Genomic DNA, 25765 nt, shown 5'->3' on the forward strand with positions numbered 1-25765 from the left:
TCAATTCACTTCTGCTTGAAAACCGCTTCTCTAGGCTTTAGCGACAACACCCTCCTGAGGTTCCCTTACGTCTATGACTGGTCCTTCCCAGTTCCTCCTCCTGTACCAACTGGTAAATGTTGGCCTTCTCAGGGCTTTCGCAGTATATTCTCTGGATGGTCCCCTTCATTCCCATGATTGCAAATGGCACCTGAGTGCTGGTGACTGCCACATGCAGCACTCTCTGTGGGCTTCGGACTCATATACTTACTCGCTCAGCTTCACTGGCACGTCTCAGCGGCATCCCCGAATTCCTATGCCAAAATGTGAACTCTTCCTTCTTCCCTCCAACCTGCTCCTCCCACAGACTTCTCCTGCTCAGGAAAGATGATCACAATCCACCCAGTTGCTTGAGCCAGAAACTTGTGAGTCATTCTTAACACCTCCTTTCCCTTGCCTCCCACACCCAATATATCACCAAGTGTGCTGATGTATTTCCAAAAACTCTCTCAAATCCATCTACTTCTCTTCATCCCACCAGTGTGGTCCAAGCCACTGTGAATCTCTCCTCTCACCAGTGGTTACTTTTAAATGAGTCTCACTTCCACTTTTGCCCTTTCTGTGCCATTCTCCACACAGAAGTCAAAGCGACCTTAAAGACACAAATCAAATCTCCTCAACATCTCTGGATGGATCGCAATGAATGTAAGTTAAAACGTGTCACATGACACAGTTTTCTGCCTGGTGTAGCTCCTGCCTACTTCTCCAACCTTATCTCTTGATATCTCCCCTTAGGTCGCACCTATTCTGCATCAATCACCAAAGCTTAGCTCTTTGCTGCCTCAAGGCTGTTCCTTCTGAGGAGAGGGATCTTTCTAGAGCCCCCCGCCATCTGCTACTTATGCCTCAGGGCGCAGTTCACTGTGACTTCTTCAAAGGGGCCTTCCCCAGCCTCCAACCTAAATTACTGTCCTTTATTTCTCTGTTGTATAGCACCTTGTTTTCTTCCTGAGGAAGACTGCTGGTTGACTCACCAACTCCACTCTCCCTTTCTTTTGTAGTAATAGAATTTAGCTGAGCATAGGGTCACATAGCTAGAGATCCTTCCTCTGCTCCCAGATGAGGACACGAGATTGTTGTTGTTAAGGGGATCTGAATGGATGTCATGTGTGCAAACACTAGGGCTTCCCTTTACGTCCTTAGGCTTATTCTCTTCCCATCCTGTGTGCTGGTAATGGCAAACCTGAAGAGGCCACCGAGGACCAGAGATGGAATCCATGTGCTGACTGGATGGTGGGGCCACACTATCAGCCTTGGACTGTCTACATGTAGACTATTATATGAGCAAAAATTTTTTTAATCATTTTTAACTGCTGGACTCTTAAATCTCTCTGTTCCAGTAACAGGGGTCTTAGCTGGGTTTTAAGTAGAGGAGTAAGGTCTACTGGTAGCACAACCAGGAGGCGCAACACGATGTGAATGGTGCCTATGGTCCTGTGCAATTCTGTGTGTCTGCAAATAAGTAACACGGTGACATGTTTTTAAACATTACTTCAGTAGCAACAGGGAAAATTAATTGGATGAGAAAACACATAGAGACAGAGAGAGGCCCTAGAAATGGTTGTCCTAAGGCAGAGCACAGATTAGATTAGCACAGAGCATGGATTAGCAGACCACAGATACAGAGAGAAGAGGCAAATTCCAGAGGTACTTTGAATGGTGGATTCCAGAGGGCGTGGCATTTGACTGGGTGTGGTAGACAAACTCATTGCTTCCTAGAGATACCCATGTCCCAATCCCAGGAATCTGTGAATATTTTACCTTACATGGCAAAAAGGACTTTGCAGATGTGATTAAGTTAAGTGCTTGAAGGGAGGATTATTAGGGGGAGCCCAATTTAATCACAAGTGCCCCTATAACAGGCAGGCAGCAGGGTCAGTCAGAAAATACAATGAGATGACTGATGCAGAGGATAGAGTGACATGCTGTAGACGGAGGAAGGGGCCATGAGCCAAGGAAGGTGAGTAGCCTCCAGGAACTGGGGAAGGCAAGGAAATGGATTCTCCTCTGAAGCTTATAGATGGAAGGCAGCCCTGTAGACAACTTGATTTTAGCCCAGTGAAACCCACTGTGGATATCAGGACTTGTAAGAATAAATCTGTGTTGTTTTAATCTGCTAGGTTTGTGGTAACTCGGTGAAGCAGCAATAAAAAACTAATACATTGGGGCAGAGGGTGAAAGGAGCGTGAAGTGCAAGGGCTTTGTAAGACTGGGTGGATGACAGTTTGGAAACCCTGAAGAGCAAGTCAGGGAGGGGCAGAAGCGAATGAAGTGCCGATGTGGCCCTTGGCTGGGTTTTAGTGGGGCTGGAGTGCCTGTGACCCCCTACTGGACACTTGTCTATATGGACCTGGCCCCCAGGAGAGAAGGTGCCCCAGAGACAGGCATCAGGGGGCATCCTCAAATCTTCTGTGACCAAAGCCGAGGGAGTGGTGAGAGCAATTACAGAAGAAAGAAAGTCCCAGAACAAAACCCAAGTGGAGCATACAAAGGGGAGAGACCAGAGAGGAAGAGAAAACCCCAAGGCTTGTGGGTCGTGGAAGTCAGAGGAAAGAAGAGTATCAGGAGGGCACATTAATAGTGTCCAAAGTTGATGACAGATCGAGAGAGGAGAGAGAATGATACTATTTGCATAAAAATTAATCCCCCAACCCTGCAAATGTGAATATACATGTTTGTGAGTATTTACATTAGCAAGGAGGAAGTGCTGGTTAAGAGCAAGGACTCTGAAGCCAGACCATCTCGGTTCCAATCTGGGTTCTATCACTTAGTTGTGGTGTGACCTTGGTCAAGTTACTTCATATGCACAAGTTTCCTCATTTGTAAAATAGGATAATAACAGTACCTATTTATATGATTTTTGTGAGGATTAAATAAATATCTGGAACATGACCTGAACTGTGCTTGGCACAGACAGGGTAAGTCCTATGTGTCAGCTGCTGTTACTATTATTATTACCTACTATAACTTGTTTGCTTTGTTATTTAAAAATAATCAATTCTGCCAAAGAAAATAAGAGAAACAAATGTTCTAAGGAGGAGAAAGGAAATCAGAGTAGAAGCATGTAGTTTGTGAAATGAAGTAAGCAGTGCATATGTGAACTGAACATAGAGAGGAAGGGCTGGAAGGTATAATTATCCACCAAATATTCTTGGTACAGTAAATACTCATGAAGCACACAAGACATTTGGTATTCAGGAAGGCTTAAAATGACAACACCAGGTGACACCTACACAGCCTCCATTTGTTCTTCACCTGAGAAATGCAAATAAAATCCATAGCTTCTTATCAGGCTCACTGGTGAGCTAGAACTATGGCCAACATACTTGCTCCTGTGTCTCTCAACAGAGAAGGCACCAGGCATCTTCAGTCTGCCGAGTCCCTCGCCTCACCTCAGCTCTGGTCCTGGCAACCACAGTGTCAGCACAGGAAAGGTGTGGTGATGCAGGTTTGGGAGAGCGTGGCAGGAGGGAGAGGAAGAGAGAAAGAGGGAGGCACAGGTTCCATGCATTCTTCATGAACTATACTGCCTGTTTGTACCCTAGCCTAGGTGTGTTAATCTACTCTTTTTCTCCCTGCTTCTAACTCTGCATTTTAAACTGACTCAATAAGCCATGTAATTTCAATATCTTAATTGTGTTTGAGCCTTTCTGTGCAATGGCCTCTGGGGTAGCCTGCCTGGCAGTACACCTGGAAGCTAATTCCCCACACCACACCCACTAGTTACCTCACAGTGCTAGGGAGATGTGGGAGGAGTGGCAGGGAACTTTCTTTATGCATGTTTGCATCTTCTTCTTAGTTACACTGAAAAGGGAAGGTGGCTGCCAGGAAAAAATGCCTGCCCGAACAAGGCCAAGCAAAACATTTTCTGCCATGTTGGCAGAAACACCAGTTTTAATCTCTAGGATGCTTGGGCTTCACTGTTGAAAGTGGTACTGCCTTTGAGCAGCTGTAGGTCAAGAATGATGCACCCCCTCCTCCCTAGTTCTTGAACTCCAAGTCAGACCTGAAGTCTGTTCACTTTCTTCCTTTCCTTTTTCTTTCTTTTTTAAAAGGTAGCTTCTTTAATAGCTGGGTTAGAAGAATGAAAATTCTGACAGTTACACGTAGGTGCTTTATGAACTGTTCAGTTCCAGATAAGGCAGTAGGAAGCTGTGCAAAGGCCACACCAGATTAAAATCTGTCATTCTCTGGGTGGGACCACCTTGATCTCTTTCATTTGAAACCAGCACTCATTGCCTTTAGCTGTTTTGGTTTTATGCATCCGTATTGCAAGTGGATTTATCAGGAGGCTAAGACAGCTTATGCTTCAGGGACCCTTCCTAGACTCTAGAAGGGCCCTACCAACTTAGTATTTGTAATTTTGTTTTCTTCTTCCTAAAGAGGGACCTCAAATCTTAAAGTTTCATGGCCTATAAAATTCTCAGAGTAAGATTTAGTGGTTAAGAGCTTAAACCCTGGGGATAAAAGACTTCTCTTCTTTTTACTATGTAGTAATTTTGTACAGGTCGCATTAAATTTCAGCCTCGATTTCCTCAGTTGCAAAGTGGGCATAATATTGCCTTTAGAATTACGACAGGCTTAAATGGTATTTAAGCAGTGCTTCAAAAAGAAATGTTCATAAATGTTAGTTGCCATTATTATTGTTGTCATTACCAGAACAAAACCATAAGCTCCATGAGAACAGGATCTGGCACTTCCAGAGCCCACCAGAGGCACACAAAAATAACTGAAGGAATAACACCTTTTACAACCAGCTCCATGCTCCCACGCTATATGCGCGTCTAAGCAGAAATACAACTTTACGTTCTTAGTGCGACACACATGACTACCTCTTCAGCAAGGTACCAGATGCTCAGTAGCACCCTCCCAATTTGAAAGGGCGCGTTAGTCTCTCCGTATCCCTCCATAGTGGGTCCCGAAATCTGTTATTTGCCTCCGGTCCCCCCGCCCCGGTCAACTGAGGGCAATCTGCCAAGTCCGGGATTAGAGACCCAGAGATAACGCATTTATAGCTTTAGCATTGTGCTTGCGCTTAATAAGCGCTCAAGAAAGGAAGGCTATTATTGTTGTTATTATCATCATTATTATTACAATTCCCACCAGGGCGGCCATCTACTCCCCTCCTCCTCGCCCGGGAGGTAGGCCTGCATCCTATGTCCGGGCGGTGGGGTCGGGGGGATGAGGATAGGGTCAGGACCTCGGCGTCTGCTTTCTCCTCCTCTGCCTCGTCCCCAGCAGGGCTGGTCCGGGGCTCCCCCGGGGCCGCCAGGGCGGGCGGGAGGCCGGGAGGAGCGGCCGCCGACGCATCCGCCGCCGCCGCCGCAGGAGGCGGAGCGCTGCACCTGGCGCCGGGTGCTCGGCGCTCTGCCCTGAAACGGGTCCAGCCGGTAGCGAGCTGCGGAGGCCCCGGCCCGGGGGGAGGAGGAGGAGGAGGAGGGCAGGTCGCGCCGGCGGGGGCGCAGGGCTTGCCCCACCCGGCTCGCATCCCTCCGCCGCGCCCCGCCCCGCCCCGCCCGCCGCAGCCCGCGAGGAGCGAGGGCCGCCCGAGATGGTGCGCGACGCCAGGACTGCCGCCGCCCCGCGCCGGGGGGAGATGGCCTCCCGCGCCCCGCGCAGCTGAGCGCCGCCGCAGCCCGCAGCAGGTGAGCCGGGGCCCGGCGCGCAGGGAGGGGGCGCGCTCGGCGGGGACGGTCGGGCCGCCCCCCCTGGCCTCCTCAGCAGGGGACCGGCTGCGCCGGGCCAGGGAGTCCCCTTCCGGCGCGCACACCTGCTGTCGGGGAACGGGGGCTTCAGAGCATCGGCCCAAAGGGAGGGCTTGTGTGGGTGTCTCCGCTCCCGGCCCCGGGCGCCCTCCTCCCTGCCTTCCCCCTTCCTCTCGGCTTCTGTGTCGACTGTCATCTTTGTGGGGCGCTGGGGGGTGACTGTAGCTGGCACCCCTGGCGCGCCCGGCGCGGGCAGCACTTCCGCAAACGTTTCTGGAGTAGGGAAAACAAAGGCGCTGCCCTAGGGAGCCCTCGCCCGGCGCGGGCAGCAGCCAGGAGTGGGCAACGCGGGGGTGGGAGGTTTAGAGTTGGGCCCGCGCCCTCTCTGCCCAGCTCCACTGCTGCCCTGTCATAAACATCCCCTAGAGGAGGGGAAGGCGAGAACCTCGGGACAGCTCCAGTGACAAGGACTTGGCCACTTAAGTGGTAAGAGGAGGAAATTGACAGCATCTGATTTCCCAGGTGAATAAATACGAAAAACAAAACCAACTCTCCCCAGGCCCCCCGCCCCACCCGCCTTCTGCCTTCCTAGGAGAAATTCCCCATCTTGTACTTTAACTTGTCCCTAGAGCTCTTTTGAGACAATAATGGAGTTACTGGCCCTCCTAGGTCCCATATATTCCCTACACAGCCCCCTGGAAGTTTAGACAGGGTGGTGAAAAATTCCAAATGCAACTTCCTCCCTTATTTGTTCCATCTCTCCACATGGACAGACAGGTGGATTGCTTACCCTTAAATGCCAGTTCATGGTGCATTTTGCCTCTCCCACACACAGTCAGAACCATAAACATTTCCTTTCACCCAAAAATATTTAATAAATATCTTACAGAGCTCCCCGAACAGATAAAATCTTGCCTATTAGTCACAGGAAACAACCTTAAAGAGTTGAGGTTCTAATTCCAACTGGTATTTAAATAATTGTCACATTTCCTGAGCCTCACATGTAAAAGGAGGTGGTTGGATAGTACAGTGGCCTAGTTTCCCCTAATTGTTCTAGAAGTTTAGGATTTTTATGGAAATCTAACCTCTTCAGTATAGGTGAATGTAAAGGGTGGGTGGATGTACAGTTGACTGAGAACATGTGATGAAAGCAGACATGTATTTATTAGATCCCTGGTATCTGCAGACCATCCCTTCCCTAAACCATGGGGAAGTAGCCAGCTAAAGGTGTATGTGTCATTGACGGCCTTGTGAAGTGAAAGGACAGGATAGGAGGCCTCTTCACTGGGAAGGTCAGCTTGTGGTACTTTTAAGCTGCTGATCCTTAACAGACATGGAAGATATTTTCAGTCATTTCGTGGTAGTCAGATGGCTTGTGTTTATGACAAGTGGTAAATAAGGTGTAGGTTGCTTAGGATGAGCCTTGGAACATTGCTACTGAGCCCGATGCAAGACACTCTGGGGGAGCAGGAGGACAGCGGATGATATTTCAGTAACGCATTAAGCTACCAGGCACGTTTGCAGTAATTTATTTCTAAAGCATTTGCTACGTCTATACAAATAAAGTAAACATAAAAACATGAGGGCAAACCAAAACACAAAGATACACAAACAGCAACGTTTGCAGGTGTTTGGTGGTATGAAGTACTGGACCACCAAGTCTACCATACATAGTTTCTGCATTGACAGTAATAAGGCATTTTTTGAGCATTTACTATATTCAAGACACCATCTTAAACACTTACTTCCTAAGTCTCTGTAGGGTAAGTCTTTTCCCCAGTTCTGTGGATAATGAAAAGGAAGCTCAGAAGGGCTAAGAACTTACACAAACCACATAATTAGTAAAAGGTGAAGCAAGATTTGACCCCTGTGTCTCTTGCTCCAAAGCCCCGGAAATCTCCACACAATGTTCCTCTCTATTCTGAGCCCATTAAACCTCACCACCTACACTGGTTTCTCTCTTTGTTTCTTGCCTTTGATGATTAACTTCCTACCAGTGTACATATATTACATATGTTATCATTATCTATGTAAAATAATCTATATATTGTGCACATGTATTAATGCTTATATATTTATCCATTTGTTCTCACCAGATGTGTCATTTTTTAGGTTGAAGGTTGAGTGCAAAAACTAAGAGAACCGAAGATATATTTAGTACTAGGCTGACAGGTTTTTTGTTAGACTTCTTTTGATATTCAGCACATCTTGATGGAGTAATCCCACTGTAGGAAAAGGGAGGAATGCAGTAAATGTAAATGTGTCTGTTTAGCTGCTCTGGTACATTGGTCTGGGGAAAAATCAGGAGATAGGAAGTAAAAAAAGAAAATGGCACAAGAGACTTGCATTCATATACTTCAGTCTGCTTGTGCATCCGTCTACCTTGTTGTCTCCAAACTGTTGACAGTGGCTACCTGAATGAAGTGGGGTGGGCTGAAGAGATGACTCTCCTTTTCCTTTATAAAGTTATGTTTGGGCTTTTAAAAAATTGCAACAAACGTGTTCTTTTATTACATAAACTAAAAAGGGAAATGAAAAGCATAGAATTGATTCACTTCATAAAAATCCAAAATAAGAAAGAAATTGAATGTGACTGAACTCTCTAATGTCAGAGAACTGAAAGGAGACTTGGGACCAAACAGAAAGGTGGGGTTCCGGAGACTGCAGAAGTAGGAGCAGAGGCTGATTGTCTTGATGGCTGGGTCTGGCCTTTTCTAGTAGATAGCATGTTCTGCAGCACCCCATTTTTCCTCAGTAAGAATACTTTGACACACACCCCAGTTTATTTGCTAAGCTAGAGCAGTAAGAATGTCTTCCTGGTCTTGCTGGTTAGTGGAGGCTGTCTTTGGAACTACGACTGTTTTTTACAAGGAAGGTAGGAGTAGGAGAAGTTAATTTACCTGCTGTGTCATCCTGGATGATTTTAGGTGTAATTATTTTTAGTAACAATTTGAGGAACAGCAGATTATCATGAAGTTAATCTAGTCTGATACAGATATGGTATATATTTATTATATACAATTCTGCTCATTGTTTTATGTAATATTTTAAAAAGTCATTGCTTAGAATCCTTAAAAATTAATACATTTCCCTGCTCAGACTTAGAAATCCAGGGGCAAATACATTCAGACTTTTCAAAACAAGAAAACATATGCTTCTTGTGTTTGGTACATGAAGGAAATCTGAACAAGATTGGTTCAGAATTAATGTGGTAGGCAATCCTGAGAAAAAGGTAATTATAAAATTATTTTTAAGAGAGATTCTGACAATTTTAGGTGTCATCTAACATTTCATTTAGAGTTCTAACTATGTTTTAGATAGAGGGAAATCTCAGTCTTTTGATTTAGGAAGCTCTGATGCTCAATAGGTTCTCTTTAAACCCAAATATCAAATGCAAAATCCTACCCTAGTACAAAGCCACTTTGGGCAAAACTTCTTTGCTCAAAGTTAAACTGAAGTGGCATTTTCCAGGGCACAGCATTTTGGATGCCTGGGAAAAGCAAACATATACATCTGATGTGAAATTTGTGTGGGGCAGTGAAAACACCTAATGTGTCCATCAGGAACATTCTGTTTGTGTGCTGTCTATGGCCACTTACTGTATTTCACTACCATTTTGGAGGGTGAGAAGGTCCTGTGTCATCCTGATTTGTTGTCCTAAATCCTGAATGACATGTTTTTTAGTACTTGGCCCTATTGTTGATTTTCAGTAACATTTGCTTTGTAGCTGTTTTTTGTTCTCCATATTTAGAAAATATTTACTATTTTGTAACATGGCATTGTCTAAATTAAGTTAGTTGGCAGAGTGGTTTTTGGAAACTATCAGTCATTTGCTATGACTTATTTATTGGTGCCAAGTCCAAAACAGAAAACCAAATCAAAACAAAACAAGTTTAAAAAAGGGCAATACCTACACCTTGAGCCTATGTATTAATATGTGTCTGCTGTAGATACTGCAACTCTGGTTGCTAGTTTGTGGCTCTACGTAGCATACAAGCACATACACACCCCTACCTTGGTGCCAACAAAAACTATCCCAAGTGTTGTGTGTGTTGAAAGTACCCTCTGTCTGCCTTAGTCCAGTGTCGTGCATGTGGCCGAGCCGGGGATGTGCTGATGATTGTGTTGATGGCGCTCTATTACATAATGACCTGGTGTCCTGCTGCATTTAGTATGTGGGGGATGGACCGGGAGAGAATAGGGCAGATGGGACAAAATCAAGGGTCTTAGAAAAACCGTATTTCAGAAGTATGAAAGAGGATTGAGAGGAGGGCTGAGACACCTTTTTTTTTAAACTTCGATGTTTGAGAAGGGGAGACAAAACCAGGGAACATTCTTCAAGTAGAAAACAGGAAAGTCCAACTTTGAAAGACTCTAAGGAAATGTTTTGATCTGAGACCAAGAGTAGGACTGTGGGGAGATGAGGAGATGGGGACATCATGAATCAGCAGTGGTGGGAGGGAGCTCTGGTGTAGCTTTGTGGAGGATAAAAGGAGACCTAGAAACAGGAACTGGTGTCTAATAAGCCCTATTTGTGTCAAGGGAAAGTGAGCCAGGAGCCTAGGCTGGTAGTTAGCTGCCTGTGTGGCTATGTACAGAGACCTCTACTGTGCTGCTGGGTCCCCTCTGCTCTCCATGAGGCCGCCTCAGCGTGGGCCCTGCTGCACCCTCGGAAAGAGCGGCGGCGTGGCCAGTGGACCCAGCGCTCCCACAGGAACTCTGAGCCCAGAACAGTGGAGGCGTGCGTCCCTACTGGCGAATTCTTCTCTTATAACTGCTCTGGGCACTTTTTACATGGTTAAGGCAGAACACACTTGGACTCAAGGTGAACAAGGCCTCTTTCAACAGAGAAATCCCAAAGCAAAAACCCAAACTCACACTAAATGTAAAGCAGAACCATAGGAAGTGACAGGCACACTGTCCATGACTTTAAAGAAATGCACTGGTCTGCTCCAGCCTAGTCACCTTCTATGTGCCTTCCAAATTCAACTTCAAGATAAATTCTGTGGGATTGTGTTTAACTAATGAACAAATGGAACCCATCACCTTTATGAGGGAGTTGGGATAAAAGACTTTTCGTGTTATCAAAAGGGTAAAAAGACACACATTTTCTTTCCTCAAACCGAGGTTCCCGGTCCTGTGTTTTGAAGGTGTGGTATATTTGAAGTGTGTCTCAGAGCCCTTTCTGTTGTTTCTCCTGGTACGCAGGATAAGGAGACAATTCAGCAACTTCTCAGGACCTTTTAGGAAGTCCAGGATCAAGGGTGTCCCAGTTGTCACTCAAGTACCTTGTATTTAAAATAACACCTTTTAAATATGTATTTTAACATTGATAAGTGCTCACTGAAGAAAATGCAGGCAAAGTACAAGAAAAAAATTTAAAGTAACTTCTCAGAGAAAATACCTGGTAGCATTGTGGCATTATTTTCCCTACGTCTTTTTCTAAAATGTATTTTGAATGCAGTGCCTACATGTACAAATATAAACTGTTATAATACATAGAGGTTTATGTCCTGCTTTTGTTCACTTAATGTGATGCATAGATCATGACATTTTCCCATATTCCATTTTATTTAATTTCTGTTAAATTCTATTAATTTTAACTTCTCCATTTTATGGATATAAGGTTCTATTTTTCTCTCATATGGATAGACTATAACTGCTCCCATTACTGATTACTTACTTTGTTTCAGTTTTGATTATTAAGAAAACTGCTGAGATAAACATCCTTACACTTAAGTCTTTGTCTTCTAGACAGGTTGGTTATACTTCTACTCCTAGTTAAGGAGAGTGCCTGTCAATCTTCATCCTTACCATTGAATATTTTCCTTTTCAAAAGTATTGGTGTGGCATGTATATTGAATTATTCATGGGCTATGTAATAAATCTTTTTCTGGAAGACTGAAATAGTAAATTGATAATAGAGATAGTTTTTCAAATGTTAATGTCGACTGACTGTGGCTCCCAGTTTCACTGCGGCCTCTGCTGGTGCTGACCTGGTCCCATCCTTTCCTCTCTCTCTCCTCTTCTACAGAAGGAGTTTGAAGACACCATTTCAATAGATTGAATCTGATAAATTTCCCAGGCTCCCACATGAAAATATTTGTGCTTATAGAGTCTCCCATCTGAGAAAGTACATGATGATAGCTAATGAGGATTACATTAACATTTATTAGCCAAAGAATGTATGATGGCAGCATCAATATACATTTGAAAATGAATGGAATGCTTGTGTCTGACACATTTATTCAGTGCTTTCAAAGACTGCTGGCAGTGATTCCATGACTCCCACAGGTTGCAATTTATTGCTCTGGAGGAGCATGTGCCGTGTGATTCCATGGCCACTGCTGTGCTTCCCTGGCTGAACAGGGGTGTGAGGGAAGCTCTGGGAAGACCTCTCTCTTGGGAGACTTGTTCTTGGCATTCCAGAGTGAAAAGTAGGAAGAATATCCCCTAATTGAACAGGTATGCACTCTCTAATGCGTAGGTTCTTTCAGCACTCTTGGTTCAATATCTGGGTACTGACCATTATTTGTAATATTATTTCAGTGGGGAAATGTTGTCTAAGCTTCAGCAGTTAAAGTACAATGAATGTTGGAAACCCAGTCTGTTTACTAACTTGGTTAACCTAAACATTTTCTTTGCCCTATCTGCCTCTTGACCTTTGTTAAGGAGAAATGACTATGCACTGGTTCTACTTTTACAAAGTTTCTGGGACCCCCTTAAATCCCTGCATTGCTTTCCTTCTTGACAAATAAATGCAGAGTATCAGTAACAGCATATTCAGTTAATTTCATTTCCTATTTTGAACATCTACTGGATTTTTTTTGTTGGAGAAACTCAAAAGATAGAAATTGAAAAAATGTTCTTTTTCATGCCATAATATATGAACTATTCCTCATACTGGGCTTGTTTTAAGACAGGAAGTTTATATGAAAGGTGGCTTTTGAGGCGTGCTTCAAATTTATACTAAAAGCTGTTGATTGGTACAGTATTTCATCAAAAGCCTAAAACAAATAAATAGCAATCTGTTTCTATGATGGCTGATATGGTCTAAGGACCTAAATTACAAAATTTGTATTGATGTTTCACTGTGTCTTCACAAAGTCAAAATGGAAATCCAATTGGCTTTTATTAATAAAGCCCCATTTAGGGCTAATGGCTATTGTCCATATACACACTCTTAAGAGATGAAAATGATTTGTTCCTTTTACCCTCTTAGCAGTTTTCAGGGAAATATGTTAGGATCTCAGGTCCTTTTTTCACATTTATTAATTTATAAATATAATTAAAATGTTCCTACAGGGGACTGTATTTTAAATGAATAGTTATTTATGGCCTGGAGATACTTAATTATCGTTCCAATCCATAATCCAACAGTGTTCTCCAGTGAGCCAGCGCGCTGCACAGCCCTCCCCCTGCCCTAGTTAGGCTGTGAAAGTGGAAGTGGATGTGAACACAATTTCACGAGCTTTGATGGGTAAAATGTTAACCTGATTCAGGGGTGGTGCCAAAGAATTCTAGAACACTCTCTTGGGAAGAATACTTTTGGAATAATTGCAAAATAAGGCCTAGCAAATTTTTTGAACTATACCTGGGGAATAAGATCACCACCACCACCACCACACCACCACCACCATCACCACCAAATGTTCATATGTTGCTTTTGAATTACTAAAATGCTTTTTCATACCTTATTTCATTTAAGTCCCAGAACCACTCTGTGAGTTGGTTGACTTGGGTATGTGTTTTTTTCCCTGTTTACAATGAGGAAAGGGATGCTCAGAGAGGCACTGATTTGCCAAAGCCAGGAAAGCAATCAGAACATCTCTCTGCACTTCCTAAAGTTAATCTCTCTCACATTACACTTTAGTAAAATATTTTATGTGATATTGCCATCAGGTGATTGTCAACAATAACTAAAATGAACTGGAAGCTTATAAGAGTGAAAGGCAGTATTCTAAGAACTCTTCTCTCAAGAAGTTTATAGGCTAGTTGGGCAAACAGAAAAAATCTATAAAAAAAGCAATAAAATTACCCATAAGCCCTATAACAGCTTAGGTGTTAGAGCCATCTCCAGACGAAGGGGAAGGAGGGAAATATTGCACGTTAATTCTATTTACAGATGTTATAAAAGATTGCATTAGATAAAATTAATAAAGTATTGTTTAAAATGATTCAGTTGCAGGCTCTTAGTACTTATAATTAGTGTTAAGACCAGGATACTGTAATAAAAGGTAAAATGTTAGGAAATCCTTAGTAGAGGTTGCAGAAGCAAAACCCTGCTAATCTGTTTTCCACACTGAAGCTGTAATGACCTTTGTGAAACACAGCCGTGACCAGTGTAGTCTTCTGTTTGATTCTCTTCGGTGGCTCTCCATTGCACTTAAAGTAGTACCTACAAGTTTTTATTATGTATCAGGCACTGTGCTAAGAGTTCAACATGCATTGTACTTTTTCATCCTCACAGCTACCCTAATGGAAAAGAGTTATGTTCCTCATTCTGTACATGAGGAGACTAAGACTCAGAGAAGTCAGTAGTTTACCCCAGGCCACAGAGCTAGGCAGTGACAGAGCTGTGGGTCTCTCATCCCCTACTCAGTAACCCCTTAACAGTGTGTAGGAGGCCCTTCTTGATGGGGCCTTCACCTGCTCCTCCCCTGTCAGTTGCTCTTACTCATCCTTTAAGACTCCCACAAGGCCCCACCTCAGAGATGCCTGTGTCACCTGTGCTTGCACCTGTCTGAACACAGAGCAAAGCATGTTGTCTCTTTTTCACCCATTGGACTTTGAGAGCAGGGACTGCATCTCATCATCATCAGAATTATTGATCACCAAGCATGCATCCCATCCAGTTGTTGGTGCTAAATTTGTATCTGTTGGATTAAAAAAAAGGAATGTCTTGTCTTTCCAGTATAACTCTAACGTGGTGTCTCTGCTCTTGCCTGTTGCCCCTCTGCTGCGTAGAGCGCTGTGTGCTCTGTGGCCCTCTTCCAGCCACAGGCCCTTTAGCCCCAGCATAACCTTTTAAGGATTGCTTACTCACTTTTCTTTTCCCCCATCCTGGAATAGTTTTCCCGTTCATCTTTTTACCTAAGGCAGATCCTACATATCTTTCAAGGTTCAAGTTAAGTCCCTCATCCTTTTGACAACCCCTATATGAAGCTTGGGCTCTCTACTCAGAACTCTGGAGGCACCCCATTGTCTGTAACTTTTTTGTTAATTCCAACAGACCTTTTTTCAATAAGGGTTGCTTTAGAATCTGCTAGACATTTAGCCAATGTTATGAAAAATAAATATAAGGTGAATTTTGTAACAGCTATACATACTGTAAGGGCATTAAGGTGTACACAGTTGAATGATTACTTTGGATTCTTCCTCTTCCTTTTGGAACATTCTGACATGGCTCCTTTGTGACTAAGCCAAATTATGAAAGAGTCAAAACTGGTTCTAGACTTCTCTTCCGTTTTTCATCTGACTTGGAATTTAAATCTTCTTTGTGTTTTGGGCACATCTCATCAACTATAAAGCAAGTCTTTGAGGCCCAAGACCAAGTTTTGACATCCCTGTCTAGTAGCTGCACAATACATTGGACACAGTACCTGCTAAGAGCACAGACTATCTGGATTTCAATCCCAGCTCTGCTACTTATTCCCTTTGTGATCTTGGACCAATTATTTACCTTCTCTGTGCCTCAGTTTCCTCATCTGTAAAGTAGGGAAAGTTACCATATCACTCCAGGGAATATTGCAAGGATTAAATGAGTTGGCTCATGTTAAGCCCACAGCAAGTGTTACTTAAATGCTGGGTTGCAATCAGTAATAATGGTACAATAATATAGCCCACCAAGCCCTTATTAAAATACAGTATGTTGTCAAGATGGGCAACTACAGGGTTTCCATTAATCACTGTATGGATCAGTTTGTCATCTAGCAGACAGGTTTTGAAGGGTCCACCAAGACTGGCAAAGATGGTGGGCTCTGGTTCCAGGGAGGAGTGTCAGCCTGAGTGGAATGTGGCTGACAGCACTCCCACTCTGGGAGTCTGTGGGTAGCGCTGAGTGCCTGGAGGGCTCAAGCCGAACACTGGAACATCAAACTGGGCTGACAGGACTAGAACCAGTTTTGACTCTTTCATAATTTGGCTTAGTCACAAAGGAGCCATGTCAGAATGTTCCAAAAGGAAGAGGAAGATTCCAAAGTAATCATTCAACTGTGTACACCTTAATGCCCTTACAGTATGTATAGCTGTTACAAAATTCACCTTATATTTATTTTTCATAACATTGGCTAAATGTCTAGCAGATTCTAAAGCAACCCTTATTGAAAAAAGATCTGTTGGAATTGACACTGAATGCTGTGCCTCTGAGGAATTTTTTCTGGAAAATTCTGGGGGTGAACTGAATGTTTAAGAGTGTTTGTGAATAGCAAGACTCTAAGGCTCATTTAGAGTGGTTTCTCTAATGTCTGTGCTGATAATAAAGGACAGCAGTAGTTACAGTCCTGCTCCAGGACTCACATTGCTCAAAACCATAGAGAATGATCAAAAGTAGTTGATGGTGTAGAACTAGCTCCAAGGGCTCAAAAAGTGGACGTCCCTGCTTTGTAGCTTTCTTCCTGGTCTCCAGGCAATACGGAGTTATGATGGCAGTGGTGCAGGGAGGTGCCCTTTCCGTGTTAGTCTCGGATTGTTTCCTCTCTGTCACTGCTGGTTAAGGTGCTTCTACATTATGGTGTTTGTAAATCTGGCCTTTGGCAATTATTCCAAATAATATACCTCAAATGATATTTTATAAAAGGGTTTCTTTCCCTTCAAAAGTTGAATCCATTTCCATGCTCACATTTGTGGATAACTCAATATATGTTTGAACAGTTTCAATTTAAATGCTTAATGAAGAAAACTATCAATTTTAACAAGAATGACTTCATCACCTCTCATCAATAATTCAGAAATTCCAGTCATTTGAATAACTCAGTGTGGGTATTGGTAGAATCTTTGCAGGTTTTAAATGGCTGTGTTACATTTTCACAGTAATGGTGTTGATTACTATCAGGGAGAGCTAGGTGAGAAAACTTCCCTGCTTTTTTTAAAAAATTAATTTTGTGTATAAAAATGTCTTCTCTCTTTTTTTTAAAGTTTCTTTTAAAAAATCCTTAAGACTTAGAAGGTTAAAACAAAATACTCGTTTAATGGGTTCATGCTGGTGAGCTACTTAATAGTCTCTTCTTGATTTGTAAACAGATTAAGTACCTCACTCAGCATATAAATAATTTTACTGCTCTTTGTACTTGCTTTGTCAATCCTTAGGCAAATTAAGTGTAATCTAAGCCAAGCACACTCTACTTTGAGACATATTTTAATTTTATTAAAATAGAGAGATTTTTCCGGCTGATTTGTTTCTTTTTGTCCCTGATCCTGTGTTTACACAGATGTTTACAGCTACACTTGGTTTTGCTTCTGAGTTTACAGTGTGATTATTTCAGTTCCTTTCATTCAAAATCTAAATATGACCTGCAAATATTGAGTCTAAACATTTATGTCCTGAATTGAAGTGACAAGTTTTTGTATTATTAGATTTGAAATTCATGTAAAAGGTACTGAGTGTTACAGGAACATTTCCTGTAAACTACAATGCATTTGTTGATATTTTGAGAGCTACTTAACATCTGGATTCAGTAACAAAGAGAAACCTTGCATAACCTTATGATAATCAAAAGTCATTTGAATAAGATGGAGAGGATAGACTAAACCCTTCACCACAGTTTAAATCAACATCCTAACATAAGATATTTTGCAGCTTTGAATTAGCATTTGGGTATCAGTTCTTGACTGTCACTTGGACAATTCAGGGGCTTACACCCTTTTAAGAGAACTTTGTGTCCTATTCTGACCTACTTGATAAAAAGATTCTGCAGTTGATATAAGGAAGATAATTAATTAAAGGCCACCTGATTGGAATTCATGCAGTCAGAATTCATTCTGTACCATTCTGAAAACTATTTGTAATCTGATAGAAAGTTACTAGTAAGCTGCTTTTATTTTCTTTTATAAAGACAAAGCCCATATGACTGCATATTTCCTTTCTAGTTTTGATTTTTATTTTTCAAATCAGTTGTGTGCAAAGTTTATAAGGGTTGTTTAAATAAAAAGAAAAGATTCAACACCATCCCTCATTTCCCCTCCCAGACACAACTACTTTTTCTTGTCTTTTAGGATATTATTTTGATATTCACCTATATGTTTTAAAATGAAATGCTTGTATTCTTTATATTTAGTTTTTAAATATAGGCATATGTATTATTTTCCCATTATGTTGGATATGGAGTTAAGTCTTTCCTGCCCCAACTTTTAATACGCATTCAACCTTCTCATTCCTATCTTCCCAATGTAGTCATGAGGCAATTTTGGGGGTCAGTCTAGTATTCTCTATTTATATTAGTAAGACCATCATCACAGCTGAGACATATATAGTAAACTAAGATTGTTTTTCTTTTCATGTGCAACTTTTTGTTTTCTAATTGTATGTGGTTTGCTTAATTTTCTGTGTACTTACTCCAATTCATCCCCAAGCTCTTCACCAGTTAAGTTTCTTCTCAGGGCACTGAGATGTGTTGGTATTTGTCAGTGTCATTTTGCTGACCAACTCTGTCCTGGAGCCTTCACACCTGCCCAGCTAGACTGGTGGTCCTTTGTGTCTGTCATCCTGGGATCTCCACTCAGCATCGTGAGCATCTTCCATTTGCCTCTCTCCCATGTTAGGGGCTCTTATTTCCTTTATGCCATGTCATACCCCTTTATGTCTTACTCTCTCTTGATTTATTGCCTTGTTTTGGTCATACACAACCTGGGGAAGAACAGGTACATTTTTTGAGAAATTGAATGTGTAAAATGTCTATTACAAACTTGAATGATAATTGGTATATATTCCAGTATTACTTTTGAGAAATCTGAAGCCATTCTGGTTCCTGATCCTTACTGTGTGATACATTTTATTCTCTGAAAGCCTGTGGGGTCATCTGTCTGTCTTAATGTTCTGAAATTGTGATGACCTGCTTTGTCTTGGGTCTGTTTTATCCATTATGTTAGGTGCTCAGTGGGTTATTTCAATCAGACACTTGCTATCTTTCAGTTCTGAGTTTTCTTGAATTTAAATAACTCCCTAATCTTAATTTTCTCTTGTTGGAGTTCCTGTTTTTTAGATTCCCGACTTTCTGGGTGATTCTGTAGTTGTATTGTTTTTTCTTTCCTACTTTCATCTCTTTTTGCTTCTTCATATGTTAATTTTTTTGTTGAAAATAATATATTTCAGTGATTTTTTACAAAGTGGTTGCATCCCTATAATAAAGACCCAGATTAAAAAAACAAAATTATCAGCACCCCAGAATCCCTTCTAGTCACTACTTCACCCAAGGGTAACTACTACCTTCACTTTTAAGATTGATCTTTTTATTTTGAGATAATTGCAGATTTACATACAGTTGTAAGAAATAACAGAGAGATAGCCCATGTGTGGGTAAAATCAATAGGCATTCATGGGTGGAAAGAAGTATGACTTTAGTGCATTTGCATCATTCTTTAGGGGTGGAGAGAAGTTCATCTCCATATCAGTGGGTAATTACCTGGGCAATGGAGGGCTTATCTGCACCTGAGAGGTGAGGGGGAGGGCCGGTTTTGCTTCTGCAGGAGCAGGAGAGAGAAATGGCCCCAGACTGCAGTTTGTAAGCAATAAACAGATTTAAAATTATTTCTCCCTTTGACTGATTTCAGTTTTAGAGATATTTTGCCCCGGGATTTCCTCTCCCTGGACTTACACCATTTATCCTGTACTCATTTCCCCTCAATGGTAACATCTTACAAACTTTAGTACAATAGCACAACCAGGATACTGACATTGATACAATCAAGATATAAAATATTTTTATCACAACCAGGATCCCTCCTGTTGCCCTTTTGTAGCTACCTCGACTTTTCTTCTGCCTCCCTTCCCTGATGAACCCCTGGCAATTACTTATCTGTTCTCTATTTCAATAATTTTGTCATTCCAAGAATGATGTGTGAATGGAATCATTTAGTATGTAATCTTTTGAGATTGCCTTTTTTTCACTCTGTGTGACTCTCTGGAGATTCATTTGGGTTATTGTATGTATCAAGAGTTTGTTCCTTTAATTGCTGTGTAATATTAACTGAGTATTTCTTTGAGTATTCAGCCCTGCCCTTTTCCTCCTAGCCTTCAAGGACCCAGATGACATTAATGTTTGATCTTTTGTTTTACTCCCACAGGTCCTTGAGGCGCCGTTAAATTTTTTTTTGTTGGTCTGTTTTCTCTGTTCATGTTGTGTAATTTCTACTGTTCTTCTGGTTCACTGATTCTTCCCTGTCTCTCCACCATTCTGCTTTTGAGTCCATCCATTGAGCTTTTTATGTTTCGCTTATATATTTTCCAGTTCTAAAATTCCCTTGTTTTTCTTTATATTTCTTTGCTGAGACTTTTGATTTCTGTACTTGAGTTTTCTGTTTTTCTCATTTGTTTCAAACATGTCTGTAATTGCTTGCTGAACCATTTTTTTGGTGGCTCTTTTATTTTATTTTTATTTTTTTATTAAGGTATCATTGATATACACTCTTATGAAGGTTTCACATGAAAAACGTTGTGGTTACTACATTCACCCATATTATCAAGTCCCCCCCACACCCCATTGGAGTCACTGTCCATCAGTGTAGTAAGATGCCACAGAGTCACTGTTTGTCTTCTCTGTGCTACACTGTCTTCCCCATGATCCCCTCCCCACACCATGTGAACTAATCATAATACCCCTCAATCCCCTTCTCCCTCCCTCCCCAACCACCCTCCCCCACCCCTCCCCTTTGGTAACTGCTAGTCCCTTGGAGTCTGTGAGTCTGCTGCTGTTCAGTTCCTTCAGTTTTTGCTTTGTTGTTATATTCCACAAATGAGGGATATCATTTGGTATATGTCTTTCTCTGCCTGGCTTATTTCACTGAGCATAATACCCTCTAGCTCCATCTATGTTGTTGCAAATGGTAGGATTTGTTTTCTTATGGCTGAACAGTATTCCATTGTGTGCATGTACCACCTCTTCTGTATCCATTTATCTGTTGATTGACACATAGCTTCCATGTCTTGGCTATTGTAAATAGTGCTGCAATAAACATAGGGGTGCATATGTCTTTTTGAATTTGGGATCTTGTTTTCTTCAGGTAAATTCCTAGGAGTGGAATTCCCTGGTCAAATGGTATTTCTATTTTTAGTTTTTGAGGAACCTCCATATTGCTTTCCACAATGGTTGAATTTACATTCCCACCAGCAGTGCAGAGGGTTCCCCTTTCTCCACATCCTCTTCAATATTTGTTGTTGTCTTTTGGATGTGGGCCATCCTAACTAGTGTGAAGTGATACCTCATTATAGTTTTAATTTGCATTTCCCTGATGATTTGTGATGTGGAGCATCTTTTCATGTGCCTGTTGGCCATCTAAATTTCTTCTTTGGACAATTGTCTGTTCATATCCTCTGCCCATTTATTTATCAGGTTATTTGCTTTTTGGGTGTTGAGGCATGTGTGTTGTTTATATATTTTGGCTGTTAAACCCTTGTCAGATACGTCATTACAATTATATTCTCCCATACTGTAGGATGCCTTTTTGTTCTGCTGATGGTGTCCTTTGCTGTGCAGAAGCTTTTTAGCTAGATGTAGTCCCATTTGATCATTTGTGCTTTTGTTTCCCTTGCCCAAGGAGATGTGTTCAGAAAAAAGTTGCTCATATTTATGTTCAAGAGATTTTTGCCTATGTTTTCTTCTAAGAGTTTTATGACTTCATGACTTCCATTCAAGTCTTTGATCCATTTTGAGTTTACTTTTGTGTGTGGAGTTACACAATAATAGTTTCATTCTCTTACATGTAGCTGTCCAGTTTTGCCAACACCAGCTGTTGAAGAGGCTGTCATTTCCCCATTGTATGTCCATGGCTCCTTTATCGTATATTAATTGACCATATATGCTTCGGTTTATATCTGGTCTCTCTAGTCTGTCCCATTGGTCTATGGGTCTGTTCTTGTGCCAGTATTTGGTGGCTCTTTTAAAATCATTGTTAGGTTTTTCTAGCATTCCTGTCACCTTGTTGTTGGCATCTGTTGATTGTTTTCTTCATTCAGTTTGAGGTCTTCCTGGTTCTTGATATGAAGCATGATTTTTTATTGAAACCTGGACAGTTTGGGTGTTATGTTTTGAAACTCTGGATCTTATTGAAGCCTTCTGTTTCAGCTGGATTTTTCTGACACTTCTCTGGCAAGTGAATGGGAGATGCTTACTGTCCAATGGAGGTAAAAGTATGGGTTTCCTACTTGGCCCCTGTTGACACCTGAGGGTGAAGGGCTGCTTGTTACTGTGAAGTGGAGTTGGGTCTGGCTCACCATCAGGTGCTGCTGGCTGGCTTGTTACTGCTCCCTGCATGGCTTCTACTGACCCTAGTTGGGAGCAGGGGGAGTAGTCTTGTTACTGCTGGGCGGTGGTGGAAGTCCGGACTACTAGGTCTCATTTGATACCACCTCAGTTGAGGGGCTGGGGTGCCCTGTGTAGCCTGGTGAGGGTGGGAGTCTAGGCTCCCCATTAGGACTTTCCTTTAGGGGAGAGAGTGGGGCCACAATGTTCTGTTTTGTTTTCCTGTGGTATTTGGTTGGAGAAGAGCAATTATTGTCTAAGTTTTCTGTTAATCTTGACTGCCCTTTCCCTGGTCCTCTGACGAGAGAGGCTTTTTGTTTTGTTTTGTCTGCACTTGTTGGTGTTTCTGAGTTCTTTAGCCTTGCTTGTCCCTGTGCTGTTCTTTGGGGTACCAGTGTCTGTAGCTTGCCTGCCTTCTCCTGTCTCCTCTTCCGAGTCTTCTGTGTTTGTTTTATATATAATGACCAGGATTTTCAGCTGTGCTTAGCGGGAGCAGGAAATTTCAATACATTGAAATTGCATGGTATGTGTTCTTTTGCTTCGTGTGTCTCTCAGTCCATATTACATTTGTGAGAATCATCCTTGTCATTGCATGTTGTTGTAGTTTGTACATTTTTGCTGCTGTACACTACATACTTCATTATATGCAGATAATAAAGTTTATGTGTTCTGTAACAGACAGGTTACCCCCAGTTCGGGGCTGTTAAAATTGTTCTGCTGTGAACATTTCTCTAGATGTCATTTGGTAAATATCACTATTTAATACATATCTAGAAGTTGTCAGAGGGTATATATTCAGGTTTAGTAGCTATTCCCAAACAGTTGTCAAAAGTAGTGTATCAGAATACATTCCCACCAGCAGTCTATGTCTTCCCAGTGCCCTATGTCTTCATCAGTACTTTGTATCATCTGTCTTGTTTATTTTAGCCATTTTGAAGGCATGTTGTATTACTGCATTGTTTTAATTTGCTTTCACTGCTCACTTTAATCAAATTGTGCATCTTTTTATATATTGATTTTCCATTTGTACAAGCTCCTTTGTGAAGTGCCTGTTCATGTCTTTTCCTCATTTCTCCTATTGGGCTAGCTGACAGTTTTCTACAGATTTTTAAGAGGAATTCTTTAGATATCTGGGTACATTCTTTTGTCAGATACATATGTATATATATAGCATTCACTCTCATCAGAATATCTTCTATACTCTTTGGCTTGCCATCTTGATCTTTAATGTTGCCTTTTTATAAATAGGGGTATTTAATTTTAATGTAGTCGAATTCATTTTTTTCTTTCTTAATGCTTGGTACTTCTTATGTCTTTTTCTATCCTAAGATCTTCAAGATACTTTTCTATGTTTTCTTCTAAAAGTTGTCTTATTTTCTACTTCTAGATATACAACCCATCTAGAATTGATTTTTGTGGGATGTGAGGTAGAGGTATCTGTTTATTGTTACTCTTTCTCTTCTTTTTCTAAGAAGTTGCCTCAAATTTTTCTGTCACATCTTCTCAATTTTTTATGTGTGCTCGTTTCCATAAAAAATTTTCCATAGCTCCTTCTCATTCAAGTGTTCCTTTTATTTCCCCTTCCTCCTCCTCCTAGTTTAAAATATATTACCCTATTTCATCTTTGCATTTATTTACCTATTTCTGAAGATATTAATAATATATTTAAGAAATATTTTTCTTCTCACATAACGTTTTTCTCTCATTTTGTTTGTTTGTTTCTTTTGGTTCTTCTGTGTAAGAGACTGTTCTCAAATGCCTTACAGTTTTTAGTGAGAGCTCACATTTAGTGGCAGGGCTGGATAACTGAACTCCTGTGTAGAGTGATTTGTTTGGGTTGTTTGGCTAGGAGACTTCAGTCTTAGAATCTAGAGGTCATTCCTCTTTGGCTAATCAGATTCTCCAGAGAAGAACATTCCGGTTTCCTTCCTGGAGGATGAAAGCCTTGCCAACCTCTGGAATCCAGTGAGGGAAGAGGTAAGAGGGCTGGGTACAGAGCTTGGGCTCAGAATCAAGGGTGCCCCCATTTCCATAGGTACCCCTGCTCTCAACTCAACCTGGAGCTCTATGACTAGAGAACCTGTTCTATCCTTTTCAGAGGAATAAAACCTCTAGTTGTTTGGCTAGTTTTGTGGAATGGAGAAGGGGATTGGGTGTTCTAAGTTGGGGTTCAGACTTTCATTCAAGTCTGTTAGCAGCACTGGTCACCCTCTCCCCCACCACACATATACTTGCATATAAATCTAATATGGCCAACACATAAGCTTTTGAGGGAATCTGAGTAATAAATTGTATTGGTTCTTGGCTTTCCCCACTGTCAACCAAGGTTTCAGTTCTCTCAGATTTACTAAGTTACTTAGCAATTGTCTAACTACAATCTGGCTTCCAGAAATTTTATTGCTATGATGTGCCTTTTAATTCTCCCACCTTGGATTATGACTTTAAAAATTATGTGTCTGTGTGTGCACACGTGCACGTATATCGTCATTTTAGTGGAGTTTAGGGATGGAGTAAAACCAAATGCACTCAGTGTGCTGTCTTCACCCAGAAGGTCACCTAATTTTATACATTTTACCAACAACAAATATTTCTTTCAAGTTTGAGCTCAGAGATGAAATGAATTTTAAAAATGAGTCCTTATGAAAATTATTGTTCTTATTAGGTGATGAAATGGAATTGGAGTTGCCGATTTGGATAGTTGAAGGCACTAATGATGAAAGGAAAGTGGACACTGAGGGAACTTAGCTGGGTAGCAAAAAACTGGATTTTTGGTTTTCCTTCAGGTTTTTTGGGGAAGAAAAGGTTTTATTTTCACTATTAAGAAAAATATGATTTGGGAACTCTACATAAAGGTGATGGTTGTACAACATTGTGAATGTACTAAATTTCATTGTATTGTTTATTTTAATATGGTTAATTTTATGTGAGTTTTACCTCAAAAAAGATAATTAAAAAACATAAACACACGAACATTTTCAAGGCTTAAAACTACATTGACACTGGCTATGGAAGGTAAAAGATAAACTGACTTCTTACACAGGCTTCATTAAGTTGTGTTTCTCTTATCTGCCTAGAAGCTATATAGAGATTTAAAAATATTTACAAAAGTGATTCTGAAAGACTTTCAGAAAGATATTCTTCATTTTGGGAAAAGGGAGAGCAAGATCTATTCTGGGTAGGGGGTTGGGAAACTTGAAGTTACTTCTCTCTGATATAGAAGGTAAAAGGAATTAAGTATTTAATGTATACACTTCCTATATCAGAGTATCTTTATTGCAATGTGACAAATCTTGTTGCAAGCAAGACCCCTGGACTCATTAATCATTTGCATAATGGATGAAAGCAAAATACTGATGGAATGTGACATAGCTTCCTATAAATTTATACCCTTGATATATTGCTTATCTTTCATATGAAACACCCTGTCTTGTAAAAAGGTTTAATAGCACTTTATTATCCAAAATATATTTGGCAGTTTAGTGTGGTGTATTAGATAGAGCATGTGGCCTGAAGTCATAATATTAGGGTTCCAGTCCTCACTCTGCCACCAAGTGATTCAAGCTCACC

At 41.3% G+C, this 25765-nt stretch overlaps 1 protein-coding gene across 5 annotated transcripts in view; it reads left to right on the forward strand.

Annotated features, from left to right (window-relative positions):
* The first annotated feature begins 5471 nt into the window (after nt 1-5471).
* MFSD6 (major facilitator superfamily domain containing 6) overlaps nt 5472-25765 on the forward strand; it is a 101301-nt gene continuing 81007 nt past the window's right edge. For 3 of the 5 annotated variants that reach the window (XR_005033189.2, XR_005033190.2, XM_036928167.2), the window contains exon 1: nt 5483-5684. The gene's annotated coding sequence lies outside the window, so the exon portion shown is untranslated. Of the gene's footprint in view, nt 5685-25765 lie in introns of all 5 variants that reach the window. The other 2 variants (XM_057503715.1, XM_057503716.1) reach the window with 2 other exon arrangements.

Source organism: Manis pentadactyla, chromosome 6 (assembly GCF_030020395.1).
Source record: "Manis pentadactyla isolate mManPen7 chromosome 6, mManPen7.hap1, whole genome shotgun sequence".
Taxonomy (NCBI): Eukaryota; Metazoa; Chordata; class Mammalia; order Pholidota; family Manidae; genus Manis; species Manis pentadactyla.